Genomic DNA, 7,378 nt, shown 5'->3' with positions numbered 1-7,378 from the left:
GCACCTATGAGTACGACAGGTAGTATCATTTCGCCAAGGTTCTTCTACGTATATGCCGTAAGCTGAGTAGATGTCATATCTGCCTCCACTTGATACCCAATGAGTTATATCTCGATAACTTTAGCTTTGCAGACGACATGACCTTGATTAGTCTTTACGTCATCGGATTAGGAAATGTATTGATGATATGTGAAGAGTACTCTCGTGATCACACTATGATATATAATTAACACACAAGTCTCCTCCAGTATTCTTAAACGGTGACGCTTCTACAGCCATTCCAAAGCAATCGCAACAATTATTATTTGCAAATGTTAAAGATATAAACTTAATCTTTTGTAAAAAAAAAAAAAAAAGAAACTCTCCGAAGCATTTTGATGCCAAAGTCCAATGTTTCCAGGACGTGAAAATAAATTATTACACGCTAGATACTGAGAATTATGAAACTGTGATAAATTTTATTTTATGTATAGAAAACCTGCTCAAAGGAGGTTAGTATTACATAAATAGATCGTCAGTAAAGAGAAACAATCAGCAAGCGATGTATTTTTATTTTGTTTTTAATAAAAAACAAATAAATAATGCCTTTTGAACGAAAAACTAAAGTCATTCCATATTGTGCAAAAACAACTCATTCATTGCACTGACATGTTTCTTTCTAAGGAGAAAATTTTCAGAGGATTAGTTACATCCATACAAAACAGCTTAGCCAGATTTACATATACAAACTGCATATTTGTCTAGCTCTTTACTTCATTCCTTTATTTGAAAAAAGTGCTCTCACACGCAGATTGACGAATGACTTTTCAGTAAAGACTGGTAAATTATTTCCAAGAATGTTATTTTTGAGAACTGTTTATTTCCAGAGCAGAATCGCTTCAAATAAATAATTTGAATAAACAAAATCCAGTTCAAATTAATTTTTGGATACCATAATAATACAACTGATTCAGCAAATATCTTACAGCACGAATAAATAATTTCTAGAAGACAAGAAAAGAAGACTATATAGTCCTCTACTTGACCTCATGTCACAATTAGAATTTTCTATATAAAAAAGGACAACTACCTAATGGAAAATTTACTTCTAGAAGGTTCCAAATGTTTACAAGATAAAATCTTAGTTATAATTAGAATTATATTTCTAAACTTATAAAATGTAGTAAACAACAGGTAGACCCAGCGTTTCACGGGGAATTTCCAAAGTTCTAGACTCAGACTGAGATAAACGTGTTTACCACAAAACCAAAATCAACGATTCTGGTCAGGTAGAAAATAAACTTAATTTTGGACAAAGTCAAATCCAAAATACAATTATCCATAGCATATAAAGAAGACAACATAAAAATAAAAAACAATGCAAAATAACGACATAACACCAAACTCATAATGAAAATAAGATTTATGTAATATAGCTAACTTTTATCTATTAGTCAAATGTGTATGTGATACAATTTTTTGTTCATTGTATGAAGTCTCGTGAACGACACAAAGTATACATGAAACAATATAATATTTTATACACGTGAAAGTGTATCAGCTATTAGACTGTAATTTCCCTTGACGTGCCTGGTGTCAATATTGTATTCCTGCAACATCAAACGCTAGTTTAATAATCTTTGATTTTTGTTTTTCATCCTGCCAATGAAAGTAAGGGGGTTGTGATCGCTGTACACAATAATCGGAGAAGGAGTTGAATTAATATAGACCTCAAAGTCTTGCAATGTTAAAATCAAAGCCAAACATTCCTTTTCGATTGTGGAATAATTTATCTGGTGCGTATTTAATTTCTTAGAAAGAAAGCACACTGTATGATCGACACAATTTTTGTCTTCTTGAATCAATACTTCTCCAACCCCAACATTAGTTGCATAAACAGATGATTCGCTGAAATTTGGAGCTGAAAGAACTGGTGCATTCTTAAGTATACCCTTCAACTTATCAAAAGCCACCCTACATTTTTCAGACCAATGAAATTTCGTTTTCTTACTCAAAAAATATATTAAGGGGTCAGCAAGTATGGAAAAAATTGGAGCAAAATTTCCGATAATATCCAGCCATATCCAAAAATCGCATCCGTTGCTTTTTATTCACAGACACATGGATTTCAGAGATAGTCTTGACTTTAGGTCCATATACCACGATATGTCCCAGTAATGTAATACAAGTACGACAAAACTTACTTTGGGATAAATTAATTGTCAATTTGCATCAATGTGTCGGTCAAAGAATGTCGGAATTTTCTCCAAGCGATATTTCCAAGTATCTCTTGTAGATGATGACATCATCAGTGTAAGCATCAAAATGATCTAGACCATATGTAATCATGTTCATTAAGCGGTGAAAAGTACAAGGCGAACCTTTTATCTAAAATGGCATCACTTTATATTGAAGTTCATCTAGAGTCACGATTGCCGAAATTTCTTTTCCCCTTTCCATCGTTGGAATTTGCCAGAATCCTTTCAAAAGGTACAATTTTGTGACATATTTTGCATTTCCAATTTTATTAATGCGGTCATCGAATATTGACAATGGAAATGAATCCGTTTTGGTGACATGTTCTCTTTTCTATAGTCTGTGCACATGCACAAAATATTATCTGGTTTTGGTACAAGTATACATGAACTCCAGCTATGTTTACTCGGTTCCATGAAATCATTCTCCAGCAAATACTGAATTTCTTTTTTCAGACAGTTCCGTTTGAGAGGCTTCATCATGTACGGATGCTGTTTTACAGGTGTGGAATGTACAATATCAGCATCATGGTAGAAACAAGTGCTCATATTCAAGTAATAGCTGTTTTAGTTCATTCTTTTCTTGTTGATGCAGATGTGAAAATTTTCTGGTCCAGATTATTCATAACTTCTTAATTCTGACGATTAATTACTCCAAAGTTACTACAGTCCGATTGTATTCCATTACTTAAATTCCTCACTGTGTGGACAGGTACTAAATTGATTGTATGATTGACCTGGCTCTCTTTATCAACATGCCGGTACTCCTTTAATATTTTTATATCCCAGGAGTACTAATGTTGTAATTTAACTCACTCATTTTCATTCCAACTTTGTAAGGACCATAATACCAAATCTGAGGAAAATCTTGAAGAATGAACAGGAGTGACAGAATTCTATCACCAGGCTGAAAACTCCTTCCGTTTGTATTTTTTCATGCCTGAACTTCATTGTTTGACTGAATAGAGTGCAAATTAGTTTTTGCAACCTCACAAGTCTTTGACAACTTGTATTTAAAATGAGAAACATATTATCTAGATTATTAATTTCTGTATCATCATTTGAAAAAAAGTTTGCATTTTAACAGCTTCATTGGTCCATTAATTCAAAGCGACTAAATCCCAAAGAGTATTGAACTGAATCCATAACAGCAAACAACAGTAGAGACCCTTGGCTTTTAGGGTGATCGGCAGAAGACTTGAAGTGCTGGATGCCTAATTCACGCATAGCTTGCTCAAAACTTCCAGACATAAAATTTGATCCCTATTCAGATTAGACAGATTTGGGCAGGCCAAATTATTTTTGAAAAAACAACAAAAACATCAACCTCATCATAGCTTTAAATTTTGTTTTAGTTTTATTGTTCCTTAAAGGAATTCCCTCTGGGAATCTTGCAGATACACACATCACTGTCAGCAGGTATTGGTTGCCCGACTTGGTCTTAGGTAACGGACAGACACAGTAAACCATTATTCTGCTAAATGGTTCGTCAAATGTAGAGATAGGTTGCAGAGGAGCGTATGTATCTTCTGATTGGGTTTTGCTACCATTTGACAAGTGTGACAAGAAATAAAGTATTTACAAACATCACTTTTAAGTTTTTGCCAGTAGAAATGATTCAGGGTCTTGTGATAATTCTTACCGATCCCTAGCTGACTAGCCAAAGGAGTGCATGGGCTAGACTAAAAATATCATGTCTATACTACTTTTGAACTAGAATTTGATTTCAGCTCCCACTCATCGTCAGCAGGTACTTCAGGTGGTCTCCATTTTCTCATAAGGAACCCATTTTTAACAAAATCACAAACATGTACTTCTATGGCTTCAGTTTCACTAATAGCACTCAGAACAAACAAGAGATCCCTGGATCTTGTTTCTGTTTGGCAACAAGTGATTGTGATTGAATTTTGATTAAATAAAGACAAAAGACAAAACAGTTTGCAATACACTTGTATATTGGCAACTTACATTTGTATTACCTTTGTGTTAACCAATCAACTATGCATGAAGTATACAGTACATGCACATGAAAAATCCACAAATTTGGATATAGGTCACATGTTAGAAAAATCGATGGTCCGTCACATCCATTAGAAAATATATGTAGTGTATAAATACATCTATAAAAAATTTCATTTTATGTATTGTATAATCCATTGTCAACCAATATATGTCGCTAAACAATTCATTATGATAGGCATTGTCCCCAGCAGAACATGACTGTTTAGTTCTTACAATATTTACATTCTACATGTACTTAATCTGGCCTAGATTTTGAACTGCTTTAGTGCCTGAGACAACAAACAAACTTCTGAATGAGGTTACCAATAATGTTGCAAACATTTTAAGGTAATTTTGCAGTTCATTCTGTAATGGTCAGCCTTACAATTAGCTATTAAGACTGACATATAGGCTCAGCACGCAGTAAATTTCTGCCTGTGAAATATGGGATATGCTCTGTTTGGAGTGTGATTGGATATTAATTAGAGTACGTTTGATAATGGTCAGACAAATGGAAGAGGCCGATGTTAACATAAAGTCCAATAGTGGAAAATGACAGTTGAGACAAGCCATAGCAAAACGTTTGGAAAATCTTTGGCCATTTAAAACAGTTGTCAAAGAATGATGTTTTCCAGAATGGTTATTAATAAAGGTGGGTCTAGAGTGAATTATTCTGACTTTGATGGGAGTGTTAAGTGTTTTAGCAGTTAGGGAAAGTAATCCTGATTAGCTAAACAAAGGGGTTTGGTGTGTTACCAGATGAAATTCAAGGTTTTAAGAAATTTCCGTCGTGAACATAGTTGGTCTAAGTTCTGATGGAAGCCAGAATTTAACTCCAAGGTATATTAATAAGTAATTTCTCTTGTTAAATAAATCATCCAAGGAACATGGGTCTGGAAGAATTTGAGAGAAAAGACAGATGGAATCCTCTGATGATATGAGAGAGCTCTGGAAGGCACAGGGGTATAGTCTCAATCATATACAATGTGTATTGATGTAAGTTAGTAATCATTTAATTTATTCACTTTAAATTCATACATTAATTTTTCCACGAGTTAAACTGAGGGTCTGCAAGCCTCTGTCTCAAATGTTATAGAACTGATGTATTATATGCACGAGTTTAGATCTAGTGACCTGGATGTAATAGATATCATGTAGTATAGGAATTTCAGGAATTACTCTGGCATGTATTGTAAGAATTAATTTGTCTAGAATATTATAGGAATAATGTATCATAAATAATTGCATGCATTTCTTCTTATACAAATTATGAGAATTAAATTATCTGTCTTAAATGATTTGTATCATGTATGCTGAGAATTGATTGAAAAGCACCCATTTTTTTTGTACTGACACCACTGCTTGTAGAGGAGCATCTTGATTCAGCCCCGTTTGTATATCCTAGCTTGTTAGTGGGATTGCAGAAAGGCCTCTCTGTGTAGATAATGAAATTTGGTTAGCATATTTATACATGTATATAGATGATCTAATTGGATTTTCAGGCAATTGCAGGATTGCTAAAAAAATTGGACATTTTTGTTTAAAAACCTTGATTGCATGATTATATAAAACTCGCTTGAGGCAGAACATGAAGTTTTACAGGCATATTTGTTTTCAAAGATGGGCTATTATTTTTTCAGGCCATTTTAGAATTTGTTCATTTTTTTAATACAAATTATTGAATTTTTGGGACATGGATTTTTGTAATCAAACTTGTTTTGCATGATCAGCAAAAAAAAGCTAGGTGGACAAATGAAACTGGCTTATGTTTTTGTTTATATAGATGACCCAATTATATTTTCATGCTAACAGAGCAACACATGTATTTTTTGAAGAAAGTTAAGATTTTTTTATTATTTTGGACTAGGGTCATACATATTTTACAAAAACATCTGGTTAAACTGTATATGGTCTTGACAGATAATCCAGACTAATCTAAGTGCTCATTTTTGACCATAATACAACTAAAAATTGAAAAAGTGCCTTCCCACCCACCCATTATTCCTCCCCAGTTCCCTCCCCCTTTGTGGCTGAACAGTCAAAGATGTGCACCACACGAATTACCTTTCATTCCACAAGCACTATATATATATATATATATATATATATATATATATATATATATATATATATATATATATATATATATATATGTATGAAACTTTAGCTGGGTTGTATAAATATTATACAAGTTTCAAATAAAACAAAGAAGCAAACCTACTTGTTTTCACATTCATATTAATACTTTTTACACATCTGGAGTTCAAAAAAATTTTTAAGCATGCATTCAAACTCAGATTTTAAATTAAAAATTTATAACTGTATTAAGTTCCGTTACTGGGGCCCCGAGTGGCCGAGTGGTCTAAAGCGCTCACCGTTCCGGATCACTGCCATCTCACCTCTGTCTGCGTGGGTTCGAGTCCAAGGCTTGGCTAGCATGGGTACGTGGGAAAGCCTGCCAGTAGCTTCTTGTGGGCCGGTGGTTCTTCCCTGGGTTTTCCAGGGTTCTTCCTCCACCAGTTATACTGGCCGCCATGTATAGCCTATCTTGTGCTGAAAAATGGCGTTAAACCCTAGAACAACAACAACAACAACAAAGAAAAGTTCCATTACTTTAAAAAAAAAAACTTTGACATAAACAAAGAGAAAAGATTAATATAATCCAATAAATATCAGTACTTTATCTCTGTGCATGAGATTTAACTATAATTAAAATTAAGTTTTGGATCCAACATTGCTATCACCTCCAGACCCACTGACAAAGAGAGAGAAGAAAACATTGATAACATACTCCTCTGCATAACCCTCCAACTTGTTGTTATTTTGCATGTAATTTTTTTATGCATATCTTTATTCTCAGTATTTCTATTCATGAGAGAAAAGGTGAACAAGAAGGGGCAACCTAAAAGATGAGCTACAAATGTGCTCTAATCTCAAACAGGATGGAGAAGAGATTCAGCAACAATCAAGTGTTATTCAGATGGAAATGGGTCCTCATCATTTCATCACCAGTTACAATAAGAGCTTCTAGTTATGATTAAAAATGACAATGAACATCTTCAGTTGTATGGTTATTATATTCAGTTTTAGTTTTATATTAATTGTACAACAACCCATATAGAGTGTTCTTAATGGCTCAGATG

This window comes from Sinohyriopsis cumingii, chromosome 13 (genome assembly GCF_028554795.1).
Source record: "Sinohyriopsis cumingii isolate HCF-2022 chromosome 13, ASM2855479v2, whole genome shotgun sequence".
NCBI lineage: Eukaryota > Metazoa > Mollusca > Bivalvia > Unionida > Unionidae > Sinohyriopsis > Sinohyriopsis cumingii.
This window is presented reverse-complemented; position numbering follows the sequence as displayed.